This window comes from Triturus cristatus, chromosome 6 (genome assembly GCF_964204655.1).
Source record: "Triturus cristatus chromosome 6, aTriCri1.1, whole genome shotgun sequence".
NCBI classification, from domain to species: Eukaryota; Metazoa; Chordata; class Amphibia; order Caudata; family Salamandridae; genus Triturus; species Triturus cristatus.
Window position 1 is genome coordinate 757,029,035 of NC_140589.1, and position 15,806 is coordinate 757,044,840.

The window sequence follows — 15,806 nt, forward strand, 5'->3', positions numbered from 1 at the left end:
TCCACATGCCCTCTTCCCAATCCTATCCCAAGCACACCCAAGCATGCACACACTTCAACAGACACAAGCACAACACAGAAACACAAGACATCCAAGAAATGCAAACAGATGCACACAGCAGACACTCACCTCCCTCATCACCCCCACTAACCCAGCATATCCCTAGGCAACACAGCAACACATACAGAGCCCTCCACAGACATAGCCATACCCACAGACATTATACCTAAACACACTGACCCCTCCGCAGACACACCCATACCCGCAAACATCACTGCAACACACACTGCCCCTCCACAGACACAACCATACGTGCAGACATCACAGCAACACACACTGCCACTCCACAGATGAAACCATATGCACAGACATCACACCAACACACACTGCCCCTCCATAGACACAACCATACCCACAGACATCACAGCAACACACACTACCCCTCCACAGATGCAACCATACCCACAAACATCACACCACCAACACTCTGCCCCTCCACAGACACAACCATACCCACAGACATAACACCAACACACACTGCCCACTCCACAGATACAACCATACCCACAGACATCACAGCAACACACACTTCCACTTCACAACACCCAGCACATACATAAAACTCCCACCTAACAAACTCAAATGCTCACAGTCACCCACACAACAGCCACCAACATAACACACAGTGCAGACAGCAGACCCATCTCACACTTCCACTCTCTCTTCCTCCCAGACTGAACTCCGTACCAAACACCCTACCTGTTTTCCCTGTGAATCTGACATGTTTGTCCTTGCCCTTACCCCTGTGAAACCCAACCCCGCAAAGTCCCAATAACCTCTCCCAAACCCATCCCTTCCACTTTCCACTCCACCCCTGAAAAACAGCCTCTCCACAATGCTAAACCCAGGCCAAAACATAAAAAGAACAAACAAAATCCTAAAACGAACCCCACCCCAAAACCGCCCAAACACAAACATTACCCTCCCAAAGAACAGCGCACCCCTCCCTAAACCTCTGCACCCCCCTTCCTAAGTACCATCTTCAAGGTACCGGCTATGCCCAATGGATGCCCCTTTGTGAGGACATTCTCTGGTAGTGTCAATAAGGGTGTGCTTAGTGGCACAGCCTTGTGCTGTGGCACATGACATGACAATGGACTGACCATTGGCCTTTGTTTGCTTTGATGGTTTTTTCTACTATCATTAAAACTTTTCCATGTTCAGACTTTTGTTTCGATAGCAAGTTGTTAAAGATCTCTGTTGTTATGGGATTGGAGGCTCAACATTCATGTTAGTGTCTCCCCTAAATATTGACTCAAAAATGTATTTGACAATATCATGATTATCATAGCTACAAAATCACTGTGGATTAATGTAATATTGACGTTACAAATTCAGTTTATTATTTAATTTATTTTTATGTTTTATTGTATTGTACTGCTTTTATTTCACTTGTTATGTTGCTATGAAAGTTGATTTAAATGATTTTAAATAATATTGCAATGCATAGGTATTTTTTTAATCATTTACTACTTATTGTATTTAGGTTTTTAATTGTTATTTGTTTACTTGTTTAATAAAGTTTTACATTATTTAATACATTTTACTTTCTAGTTGTGAAGTTTATTCACAACCATTGGGTGGCTAGCGTTTAAGTGAAATACATTAAAATTGATAATTTTTGATTAATGTATTCATTACGTTTATTATATTAAAATATTCATCTATATGTTTACATTATTTTCATTTATAAAAATACTTGTTTATATGTTTTAGAACTATTACTTTATGTTTTTATGGATAGTTTGTATGGGAGTTTGAGGATGTTTTGGCAATTTTAAAGTACACACCATTTATCACTAATTTAATATTTAAAAATGTTTATATTTTTTAATATTGTATAATTTACTTTTGTGTGTGGAATATGTTGGGGAATGAGTGGGTAGCAGTCTTGTTTAAAAAAGGTTGATCAGGTTTTCATCATTTTATTTTATGCTTGTGCTGGGGTGGGGTGGTGAAAGGATAAGTTTATGTAATTATTACTTATTTATTAAAATAAAAATGTGTGCACTTTCCAGAATGTTTGTTTGACTCCCCTCCAATGTAGGTACTTTTTACAATGTTAGATTGTGTTAGAATAGTACATCTGACACTTCCAATGTATACACTTTCCCCGATGTTCATTAGACTAGAGATAGAATGGTAAATCTGATTCTTCCAGTGTATGCAATTTCTCCATTATTTGTTAGCCTAGAGTTAAAATATAAACTCCCTGCCCTTGCATGCACGTTTCTCAAATTTTATTAGACTGGAACTTGAATAGTAAATCTGTCCCCTCCCCCAATGTATGCAATTTCAACAATGTTAAAATTAGTTACAATCCTACATTTTAAGCTCATGTATTGTTCCCTCATTTTGTTGGACATTACTTGGAAAATTGCATTTGAGGTGTTTTTTATTCATTCATTTTTTTGAAGAATTTTACATTGTTGTGAGGTTACTCCACATCATTTTATTTCGAAATTTTGTTAGGGTACCATGAACATATTTAACTTAAAAGTATATATATATATATATATATATATATATATATATATATATATATATATATATATATATATATATATATATATATATATATATTATCTACTGGCGGTCGCCAGTAGATAGTTATAGTTAGGACCGAGTTCCCATAGGAAATCTGAAAATTCTATTTTGAATAACTTTGGCGCCGGTTGACTTATCTTCGTGAAATTTTCAAAACTAATGGGGCGCTACGCTCAGCTCCTACCCTGAAAGTCTCGTGGTGATTTGTCAAGCGGGGGCTGAGAAAAAAGGGGGGTCCCAAAACGCGTTTTCCCCATGCATTTTCCCATAGGACCTTTAGTCGAAGGTACAGCCCGAACGGCTGAACAGAATTACTTGAAATTTGGCAAAGAGGTAGTCCTCAGGTCAGGCATGTGCCTTTTGCATATATGGTGTAAATCCGTTCAGTAGTTCCTGAGAAAATCAAAAGTAAAATCACATATATATCTGGGCGGAGCCTAACCACACATCTCATTGTGAGATCTGATTGGCTGTCAGCACTTCATCCAAGAAGTGTTGGCAGCCATCTTGGGACCAATATACATGAGAGCACCTCATTAAAAAGCCTTGCAGTTAATAGAAGGTTTTAAGACTTTAGTTACATTATAAATCATTTGTTGATGGTACCATACTCATTTTAGGAATTGTGGTATGTTCTAAGGTGATTTTACCATGTGAAAAAGCCTTCTGCTGGGATATCATGAATCATGTTTGAGAGAAAACTATTTTCACATGCTTTTCCCACAGAGGTTTGGAAGGTGATCTATAAGCTAAACTGAGAGAATATTTTCTGTAAATTCACATTATCTTTCTCAGTCATGTGAGAATGAAGTCTGACATTCTCAGTAAAACATGTACATCCAACAAGGGCAGAGACTGTCATTTGTGTTCTACTGCAGCTTCCCAGAGTGTTCCAAAGAACAACTAGAGCGCTACCACTCCTACTTATGATAAACGTATGGCACACCTGAAGCCATCTTGATTGGAATAAAGTGGTAACTCTTAAAACATTTAATTTAAAAAGGAACAAAATGAGAGGGTTCATTTTGCCATAGAATGTATGATTAGTGCTGCAGAAAGAAAAATTAGGGCACATTTTGAGTGACTTCTCAAATCCTCTTCTATTTCATTAAAGAATTTTGACATGCAGACTGAAACATGCACTTTCAATACCAGCAGCAGACTTCCCTGGTGAGCAGTAGCTTTACTACAGTGATCTAATGAGCAACTAGAGTGCTACCATTCAGAATTTATGGAAAATGTGTGACACCTCTGAATGCCTTCTTGATGGAATCAAAGTAAACAAGCATTGAAAATGCAATAGGTCTCGCCCTCGTTTAAGTTAAAGCAATTCTGTTTGTAATTAGGTGGCTTTTTAGCTTTGCTTGTATTAGAGTTTTTCAAACTTTCATGTACATACCATGCATATGTATGCATATATGTATATGTATATGTTTGCATGAATTTATATTTATATAGATATGCAGATTATATTTATATGTTTATATATGTATATATATACACATACATATATATAAATGCATATGCATATATATGAATATATATATATATGTGCATATGTGTGCATGTACAGAGAGGTAGAGAGGTAGAGGTGTAGAGGTAGAGGTAGAGAGGTAGAGAGGTAGAGGTAGAGAGGTAGAGAGTAGTAGAGAGAGAGGTAGAGAGGTAGAGAGTAGAGAGCGAGTAATAGAGAGTAGAGAGTGAGTAGTAGAGAGTAATAGAGAAAGTATCAGAGAGTGAGTAGTAGAGAGTAGTAGAGTGAGTAGTAGAGAGTGAGTAGTAGAGAGTGAGTATTAGAGAGTGAGTAGTAGAGAGTAGTAGAGAGTGAGTAGTAAAATGAGTAGTAGAAAGTAGTAGAGAGTAGTAGAGAGTGAGTAGTAGAGAGTAATAGAGAGTGAGTAGTAGAGAGTGAGTAGTAGAGAGTAGTAGAGAGTGAGTAGCAGAGTGAGTAGTAGAGAGTAGTAGAGAGAGAGTAGTAGAGAGTGAGTAGTAGAGAGTAGTAGAGAGTGAGTAGTAGAGAGTGGTAGAGAGAGTAGTAGAGAGTGAGTAGTAGAGAGTAGTAGAGAGTGAGTAGTAGAGAGTGAGTAGTAGAGAGAGAGTAGTAGAGAGTAGTGGAGTAGTAGAGAGTGAGTAGTAGAGAGTAGTAGAGAGTGAGTATTAGAGTGAGTACTAGAGAGTAGTAGAGAGCGAGTAGCAGAGAGCAAGTAGTAGAGAGTGTGTAGTAAAGAGTGAGTAGTAGTGAGTGAGTAGCAGAGAGAGTAGTAGAGAGTGAGAAGTAGAGAGAGTAGTAGAGTAGTAGAGAGTGAGTAGTAGAGTGAGTAGTAGAGAGTAGTTGAGAGCGAGTAGTAGAGAATCAGTAGTGGAGAGTGCGCAGTAGAGAGTTATAGAGAGTGAGTAGTAGAGAGTGAGCAGTACAGAGTGAGTAGTAGAGAGTAGTACAGAGTGAGTAGTAGAGAGTAGTAGAGTGAGTAGTAGAGAGTGAGTAGTAGAGAGAGAGTAGTAGAGAGTGAGTAGTAGAGGAGTAGAGAGTGAGTTGTAGAGAGTAGGAGAGAGTAGTAGAGTGAGTAGTAGAGAATAGTAGAGAGTGAGTAGTAGAGCGAATAGTAGAGAGTAGTAGAGTAGTAGAGAGTGAGTAGTAGAGAGTGAGTGGCAGAGAGAGTAGTAGAGAGTGAGTAGTAGAGAGTGAGTAGTAGAGAGTAGTAGAGAGCGAGTAGTAGAGAGTGAGTAGTGGAGAGTGAGTAGTAGAGAGCAAGTAGTAGAGAGTGAGTAGTAGAGAGTGAATAGTAGAGAGTGAGTAGTAGAGAGAGAGTAGTAGAGAGTGAGAAGTAGAGTGCTACCATTCAGAATTTATGGAAAATGTGTGACACATCAGAATGCCTTCTTGATGGAATCAAAGTAAACAAGCATTGAAAATGCAATAGGTGTCACCCTTGTTTAAGTTAAAGCAATTCTGTTTGTAATTAGGTGGTTTTTTAGCTTTGCTTGTATTAGAGTTTTTCAAACTTTCATGTACATACCATGCATATGTATGCATATATGTATATGTTTGCATGAATTTATATTTATATAGATATGCAGATTATATTTATATGTTTATATATGTATATATATACACATACATATATATAAATGCATATGCATATATATGCATATATATATATGTGCATATGTGTGCATGTACAGAGAGGTAGAGAGGTAGAGGTGTATAGGTAGAGGTGTAGAGGTAGAGAGGTAGAGGTAGAGAGGTAGAGGTAGAGAGGTAGAGAGTAGTAGAGAGAGAGGTAGAGAGGTAGAGAGTAGAGAGCGAGTAATAGAGAGTAGAGAGTGAGTAGTAGAGAGTAGTAGAGAAAGTATCAGAGAGTGAGTAGTAGAGAGTAGTAGAGTGAGTAGTAGAAAGTGAGTAGTAGAGAGTGAATATTAGAGAGTGAGTAGTAGAGAGTAGTAGAGAGTGAGTATTAGAGAGTAGTAGAGAGTCATTAGTAGAGAGTGAGTAGTAGAGAGTAGTAGTAGAGAGTAGTAGAGAGAGAGAGTAGTAGAGAGTGTAGTAGAGAGTGAGTAGTAGAGAGTAGTAGCAAGTGAGTAGTAGAAAGTAGTAGAGAGTGAGTAGTAGAGTAGTAGAGAGTGAGTGGTAGAGAGTAGTAGAAAGTAGTAGAGTGAGTAGTAGAGAGTGAGTAGTAGAGAGTGAGTAGTAGAGAGTGAGTAGTAGAGAGTGAGTAGTAGAGAGTAGTAGCGAGTGAGTAGTAGAGAGTGAGTAGTAGAGTAGTAGAGAGTGAGTAGTTGAGAGTGAGTAGTAGAGAGTGAGTAGTAGAGAGTAGTAGAGTAGTAGAGAGTGAGTAGTAGAGAGTAGTAGAGAGTGAGTAGTAGAGAGTGAGTAGTAGAGAGAGAGTAGTAGGGAGTAGTAGAGAGTCAGTAGTAGAGTAGTAGAGAGTAGTCAGTCAGTGTCAGTCAGTGTCAGTCAGTGTCAGTCAATGTCAGTCAGTCTGTCAGTGTCAGTCAATCAGTGTCAGTCAGTCAGTGTCAGTCAATCAGTGTCAGTCAGTGTCAATCAGTGTCAGTCAGTGTCAGTCAGTGTCAGTCAGTCAGTGTCAGTCAGTCAGTGTCAGTCAATCAGTGTCAGTCAGTCAGTGTCAGTCAATCAGTGTCAGTCAGTGTCAGTCAGTGTCAGTCAGTCAGTGTCAGTCAGTCAGTGTCAGTCAGTCAGTGTCCGCTAGAGCAGCTCTGCTGACCTGGTTCTCTGGCTCTAAAGCAGCTCTGCTGACCTGGTTCTCTCTCTCTCAAGCAGCTCTGCTGACCTGGTTTCTCTGGCTCTACAGCAGGTCTGCTGACCTGGTTCTCTGGCTGTAGAGCAGCTCTGCTGACCTAGTTCTTATGCTACAGAGCAGCTCTGCTGATCTAGTTCTCCGGCTCTACAACAGCTCTGCAGACCTGGTTCTCTGGCTCTAAAGCTCCTCCGTTGACCCAGTTCTATGGCTGTGAAGCAGTTGTGCTGACATGGTTCTCTGGCTCTATAGAAGCTCTGCTGAACTGGTTCTCTCCCTCTAAAGCAGCTCTACTGACCTGGTTTCTCTGGCTCTGCAGCAGCTCTGCTGACCTGGTTCTCTGGCTCTAGAGCAGCTCTGTTGACCTGGTTCTTAGGCTCTAGAGCAGCTCTACTGACCTGGTTCTCTGGCTCTAAAGCAGCTCTGCTGACCTGGTTCTATGGCTCTAAAGCAGCTCTGCTGATTTGGTTCTCTGGCTCTAGAGTAGCTCTGCTGACCAGGTTCTCTGGCTCTAAAGCAGCTCTGCTAACATGGTTCTCTGGCTCTATAGAAGCTCTGCTGAACTGGTTCTCTCCCTCTAAAGCAGCTCTACTGACCTGGTTTCTCTGGCTCTGCAGCAGCTCTGCTGACCTGGTTCTCTGGCTCTAGAGCAGCTCTGTTGACCTGGTTCTTAGGCTCTAGAGCAGCTCTACTGACCTGGTTCTCTGGCTCTAAAGCAGCTCTGCTGACCTGGTTCTATGGCTCTAAAGCAGCTCTGCTGATTTGGTTCTCTGGCTTTAGAGTAGCTCTGCTGACCAGGTTCTCTGGCTCTAAAGCAGCTCTGCTAACCTGGTTCTCTGGCTCTAAAGCAGCTCTGCTGACCTGGTTCTCTCCCTCTTAAGCAGCTCTGCTGACCTGGTTTCTCTGGCTCTACAGCAGCTCTGCTGACCTGGTTCTCTGACTCTAGAGCAGCTCTGCTGACCTAGTTCTTAGGCTCTAGAGCAGCTCTGCTGACCTGGTTCTCTGGCTCTACAGCAGCTCTGCTGACCTGGTTTTCTGCACTCACGACGCACGCACTCGACTTCGCGAAAATATATTTAAAAATAATATACGTTTCTTATAAGCACAAATATATTATTTTGATGAATATCTTACATAATCTCTTGCCTTAATATGTATATTAAAGACACATACATATAATTTTGGAACATAATTTTTTTTGCGGGAGTCACGCACCCAGCGCGCCCCAACACGTATATGATGTCACGCGGGACCCGCAAGCGCGCAAACATCTCATACCGTAATGCGCATGTGTCGCGAATGCGCTGGAGCAGGAGTCGCAGACTGGTTGCATACCAACCGCGCATAGCACGTGATATTAAATGTATATGATGTAACTGAAAAACACGCAGCCGTCGCACACCATACGCGGATCCTTCATGACTTTTCTAAAATGGCGGCTAGAATGCGCGCACCCACCGTGATGTGTACACTTTGAGTGCGCGACTGCGAAAAAAATGTGAATTTTTTTTTAAAGAAAATGATATAAATATATTAAAATAAAAAATGAAAACAAGAAAATTAATCAATATTTCAGTTTTAATTAAAAAATGTTTTTTTGCAATTTACAGAAAAATATATGATGTTATTTAATTAATAAAATATTTATAAATAAACAGTTAAAAAACTGTAGAAAATCAGTACAAATAAATAGATATAACTACTATCACATTTAAAAGTTAGCATTTAAAAAACCTTTGAAATTCACTGAAAAAAAACATAGGTTTCAGAGACGTTATAGTTAGAAATTAGCATTTAAAAAACCTTAGAAATTCACAGGAAAAAACATAGGTTTCAGGGGTCTTATAGTTAGCTGCCCATTTCACTCGTACAAAACCATAGAAATTCCTCCGTTATAGTTAGTTCTGCTAACTATAACTCACGCGCCCGCAATGCACTGCTCATAACATGGTCAGTGACATCACTGATGACATCACTGATGACATCTCAAATGACATCACTGATGACATCATCCACTTGACAATCCGATACACCACATCTTACACTAGTATAACCTTTCATCACTCACTGTAAAATACAGAGTACCATATTTGAAACCATTGACACACCAATACCAGTTACTACATACCCACTCACTGATTCCTAAGTCTACACACACAACTACCCATTCAACAACAGAATCATCTATACATGCAGTCATTAATTAATAGAACACTATCAAATGCACTTATACACATATATAGACATTGACACATCAGCAGTCATCTTAGTCGGTTATGCAGTCATCCTACTCACTCATGAAAAAATTTTATCGCACTTAAATTTACTCACTTACACAATTATCCAACGACACCTCATTTATTCAAACACATAGTAACTCATCGTTAATATGTTAAAAAAGCACCATTACAATTATACACTCATTCATATATTTACTCTCACAATCACTGACTCTTACACAAACTTATTTATATACACCAACTCTCACATACAATGCCTTTTATGTTTTTTACTTTGTTGAAGATGTACAACTAAAACATATATTCGCTCACCAACACACAAATAAATACACTCAGTCACCCAAACAACTGTTTCCACATGCACTCTTAAACCCATACACCTAGTCAATCAACCATTCACACATCTATGCATACATCTATGCATAGAGTTACATACACCCCATCCAACCACACACAAACTCAGTGTCTCATGCTATTACTCACCCAACGAATCAATAACTAATATACACACTCATGTAGTTAGTGACCAACTGAGGCAGCATGTTATACAACAACAGTGACAGTGCTGCACGCATTCACATAGTTTAGTTACTAATCCAAATATTAAGTGAGACACTTTTAATTACTCACTTAAAAAGACAGTCAGACAGCTACTAAATCCTCCATCCAGACAGTTATATATCCACTCAATCTTCAATACAGATTGGTATATATATAATACATATTTAAATTTCAAGTGATGTCACTGACCATGTCATGAATGATGCAATATGTGACATCATCAGCAGTGCATTGCGGGCGCATGAGTTATAGTTAGCAGAACTAACTACAACAGAGGAATTTCTATGGTTTTGTACGAGTGAAATGGGCTGCTAACTATAACACCCCTGAAACCTATGGTTTTTTCTGTGAATATATATATATATATATATATATATATATATATATATATATATATATATATATATATATATATATTACCTAGGTAGTTATAGTTAGGACCTATTTTCCATAGGAAATCTGCAACATTCTATTCCCAATAAGTCTGGCGCCGGTTGACGAATCGTCGCGCAATTTTTCAAACTTTTGACCAGCTCTGCTCCGCTCCTACCCTGAAAGTTTCGTGGTGATTCGTCAAGCGGGGGCCGAGAAAAAAGGGGGGACCCAAAACACATTTTCCCCATGAAATTTCCCATAGGATCTGTTGTCGCAGCTACAGCCCAAACCGCTGAACGGAATGACACCAAATTTGGCAAAGAGGTAGTCCTCAGTTCAGACTCGTGCCTTTTGCATAAATGGTGTGAATCCGTTCAGTAGTTCCTGAGAAAATTAGAGTTAAATGTACATAAAAATCTATGGCTGCAGAGGATCCGCGGACCCTACACGCACCGTAAGCGCACCCTCCCCGAAGCGAGCGCGCACCCTCCCGATCACGCACTGAATGCTAATTGGCTTTCGAGTGTCTCTCTACATTCGAAACCAGGAACTGTTGGCGGCCATTTTCTCCTTCGGTAGAAGCGAGGCTGAAGAAGCAAGGGGAAAAAGTGTGTAAAACATATAAAGGGGGCAGAGTGGAAATAATCTGACCCTCTAGAGGTGCTTAGAGGGTCCCAGAAGGACCCCCTGGGGCCCCCCTTTTTTCTTTAAAAAAAACAACAAAATGCGCGCATGGTGCGCATCCTACCGCATTGGATGCACGGATTCTCTCGCGGTGGGTTCACGGATCCAAGGGAAAAAAAATGAAATTGTTGGGAGATAAAGATTAAGCTTAAGTAACTGTAGTCTCGGAGAAAAGCAGAAACAGATTTGTATGCGAATCATTGATTGAAGGAAGGAATATTATTACCCGTCCTGAAGAAGGTGGTCTTATCATTGTTTCCACCGAAACGCGTTGACGCTTAGTATTTGGGTTGTATTTGGCCTGGGACCAAGATCGCCAAAAACCAGGGTAGATCGTGCCCGGGGTTAATTGGTCCATAGGTAGCACAAACCAGCATTGTTTAAGCACAATTGTGGTGCTTTACTGTGTAATTTTTCCTTCCACGTGATACTGTTGATTGTTGTTTTATTTTGTGCTTTTTATTTTATATTTTTTTGATTCATGCAATTGTTTTTATTGTGTACACTTGTGTATCAGTTTATACACCTTTTAATAAAATTCATATTGATCCACTGTATTGATTTTACCTATGTTATTTCTATTGCTGTGAATTGGATCATTTCCGTGATACTATATTGCTTTCATCCCCTACATACATTGTTGTATATTGGGTGCTTCCAACCTTATAGGTTACTAACTTTAGCCAGGGTTGATATCTCCATGTGTGACATTCGTCAAGATAGGACACTCTAGTAGTGCCTCTAACACAATCTGGCAACAAGTACAAAGGGAACTCTTCTTACTTTAAAGAGAAGTGTTTGGTAACATCGTGTATTTGCTGACAGATAACTGTTTTAAAACCTGTCATGTTGTCAAGTTTTAGTAGCATTAGAAGCCAGTCTTTGCTTATGCGTTGATTAAATGAGTCAGGCATTGACAGTAAAGTGCAGTTGTGAAATATGTAGATTGTGTGCAGTTCCCTTACCACTTCCACTGTAGTGAATGAGTTTTGGTAAACTCCTAGGGATAGTGGTGCTTGTCTAGAATCACACTGTGAGTCTGTGTGCATTTGGGAACCACTGTGAGAGACGTGTTTGGTAACATCGTGTATTTGCTGACAGATAACTGTTTTAAAACATGTCATGTTGTCAAGTTTTAGTAGCATTAGAAGACAGTTATGGCTTATGCTTTCATTAAATGAGTCAGGTATTGACACTAAAGTGTAGTCGTGAAATATGTAGATTGTGTGCAGTTCCCTTACCTCTTCCACTGTAGTGAATGAGTTTTGGTAAACTCCTAGGGATAGTGTTGTTTGTGTAGAATCACACTGTGAGTCTGTGTGCATTTGGGAACCACTGTGAGAGAAGCATTTGGTAACATTGTGTATTTGCTGACAGATAACTATTTTACAACCTGTCATGTTGTCAAGTTTTTGTAGCATTAGAAGCAAGTCATTGCTTATGCGTTGATTAAATGAGTCAGGCATTGACACTAAAGTGCAGTCGTGAAATATGTAAATTGTGTGCAGTTCCCTTACCACTTCCACTGTAGTGAATGAGTTTTGGTAAACTCCTAGGGATAGTGGTGCTTGTCTAGAATCACACTGTGAGTCTGTGTGCATTTGGGAACCACTGTGAGAGAAGCGTTTTGTAACATCGTGTATTTGCTGACAGATAACTGTTTTAAAACCTGTCATGTTGTCAAGTTTTAGTAGCATTAGAAGCCAATCTTTGCTTATACGTTGATTAAATGAGTCAGGCATTGACAGTAAAGTGCAGTCGTGAAATATGTAGATTGTGTGCAGTTCCCTTACCACTTCTACTGTAGTGAATGAGTTTTGGTAAACTCCTAGGGATAGTGGTGCTTGTCTAGAATCACACTGTGAGTCTGTGTGCATTTGGGAACCACTGTGAGAGAAGTGGTAACATCGTGTATTTGCTGATAGATAACTGTTTTAAAACATGTCATGTTGTCAAGTTTTAGTAGCATTAGAAGACAGTTATGGCTTATGCTTTCATTAAATGAGTCAGGTATTGACACTAAAGTGTAGTCGTGAAATATGTAGATTGTGTGCAGTTCCCTTACCACTTCCACTGTAGTGAATGAGTTTTGGTAAACTCCTAGGGATAGTGGTTGTTGTCTAGAATCACACTGTGAGTCTGTGTGCATTTGGGAACCACTGTGAGAGAAGCATTTGGTAACATTGTGTATTTGGTGGCAGATAAGTGTTTTAAAACCTGTCATGTTGTCAAGTTGTAGTAGCATTAGAAGCCAGTGTTTGCTTATGCATTGATAAAATGAGTCATGCTTTGTCCCTAAAGTGCAGTGCCATGTAGTATTGTCTTCACTGCACCAGAACTGAAAATTTAAAAGTTTTACCCAGGCACTGTCCTAGAAGTAGTCTGATGATTTAGTCAGTTTCTAAGTACTTATGACGTGAACCTTTCATTACCAAATAGACTGCTTCAAATGTCTATGCAGTATGCACGTAGTTCTCTAAGCACCTACACAGTTGTTTTTCACACCTTCAATTCCCTAGTCAGTATCCATACACTTCCAGGAAACACCCTGTCACTCCCTTAGCAGTCCTCTAGTGACCCATTCAGCACCATGTACTAATCCAGTCACTGTGCCAAAACTCAAACACTTATAAATTCACCAAGACACTCTCTTTCCAGTACTCTAATGATTCAGTCACTGCCTAAGTATTCATGCACTGAGCCAGGCCTTAGCACATGGACTGCTTCAAACCCCTATGCACTATGCACGCAGTCTTCTGACCACCTAGACACTTGTCTTTCACATTTTCAATTCCTTAGTCAGTATCCATACAGTCCAGCAAACATCCTGTCACTCCCTTTGCACTCTTCTAGTGACCCATTCAGTACCAAGTTCTGAGGAACTTCGATTTTCGATCGTGATCGTATCGACCAGCCATTTTGTGCTCCGCCACCATTTTGTGTTGCCCTCACTCAGGCAGCACGACGATCAAAGTCTTTTCTGCTTTTCCTGCAATATTGTGTCGAAGTAACCTTGTGCCTCTGTTTACAAAGCTGGTGTTAGGACTGGCCGAGTACACTAATCCCTGTCTGGTTTTTCTAATCCCTGTCTTTACTATCTGTTGGTTCACACTATTCTCGTCTGACTTAATCTTATCGTCTGGCCTTCGCTGTCCTCTGCTTGTATTCTCTTGTTTCACAACTGTCCTCCAAAACACACAAACGTATCTCGCCACCTGCAAGTCAGCTACAAGTCAGTTAATGAATTAGCTCGTGGGGAGGGGTGACAAACACAGTTGGAGGAGAGGCTTCTTCGAGTTACTCGATACATTATTTTCAAACCTTTCCTATTGGTTCTGTTCTGTTTTCCAACTTTTCTTATTGGCTCTTTTTATATGTTTTAGGTGTGTTCATAGTTAATGTATATGTCACCTATGTACTATATAAGATTGTGCGCCACGGAGTGAAGTGGCAGTCTCCTGAGAACATACCGTGTGTACTTCCAGGACAACTGTACTAGCTGCAGCTAATAAAATCTGATCTTTTACGCCGACAGAGTGTCCCTGTGTCTCTGTGTAGCTAAGCAGGAGAACCCGGGAGATTAAGGCGTACCCTGCGCCACCAGGTCCAATTGGTTCTGGTTCTTCAAATGGCGCCCAACGTGGGGCTGCTTCAGTGGTAGTGGTTCTGCCTGAAGGTCGTGAGGAACCCCGCAAGAAAATTCTGGAGGAATCGCGAGCCACGTCAAGCGACCCCTGTATGTCGAAAGTGGTCCGAAGGTCTTTTGCAGCGTGGTTAATCCTTCCTGACGGCTACTGATGACTGCTGCCCTGCCTTGGCCCTTCCTTTGTTGATGTATGGTAAGGCGAGACGATAGACGGGCCTCTGTTGGCGTAAGAAGACATCCTTAGTTAAGTATTTGGTGGGTCGCTCCCACAATTTTTGTCCTTTGGTTCTTTGTTCCTTTGTTTCTTTGGTCCTTAGATTCGACTATTGCAATAGCCGAAGCCGAGGGGTAAGTGCATTTGTGCTACGTAAACTGAGTTTTGCCCCCTTGAAGTTTGTGAACAGTCTGGTGAAATCACGAGATGCCTGGTCTGACTAAGTTTGGAAAACTTTGTTGCTTTGGTTGTAATAGGGATTCCCGGCTTGAGGACTCTTGTCCGATTCCTTCGGTTGGAACTCCCACATATGAGCTCTATTCAAAACATGGTGTTGGCCCCATTGCCTTTAGCGAGGAATGGACCCGATACACGAAGAAAGATGGTGTTCTAAAATGGCCAGAAAATGGTAGTTTCGAGCCTGATGTGCTAGATAATTTAGAAGCAGTTTTATTTAAAAGAAAAGCCGGCCGGCAATGTTTGACTCTTTCCGCCTTTGGCGTAAGAAAGCCAAACAGATAGAAATTAAGCAAGCAAAACGAGATAGGAAATCACATGGTATGACAATTATACAGGCTGCCCAACAATTCAAAGATGACGAAATTAATAATGCGATGGAAATTTCAGAAAGACAGCATCGTATGGCGATAGATAAATGCTATCCGATGTTGCCTGTTTCCCCTTCAGATAACAAGAAAGATTTAGAAAAAGATCCCCTAATGTCTCACTTATTGAGATTGCCTCCGCCCTATGCACAAGGTGCTAATGCACCCCAGTTGTTACAGCCTGTTCAGCCGCCAGCAGTACCTCCGCCTGCTCCGGCTCTTCCACATTTGCCCCTTCCAGTATTACAGCCTTTTCCAGCTTTGCCTTTAACTTCTTCTACTTTGTCCTCATCTCCTGAACTTCGATCTCCTTGGCCTTCTGCCCCTTCTGCAATTACTGATTCTCCTTCTGTTAGTTCGCCTAATACCTTGTCTCCTATTCTTATGTCCAATTCTCCGTCTATGCGTAAGCGACTCACGGACACTGTCACTGGTATTTTATCTCCTTTCTTTGAAGCTTTAAATGTGTCTCCGGCTTTTGCTCGAAGACAGTCTCGTAGTCAGTTCCCAGATTCTGAAGAACGAGAAAGGTTGGACTCTCTCACACGCAAATGGATCAAGAGGGGTCCACAGTATAGTGTACCCGATATTATGTCTACCTTCTCACAGTGGAAT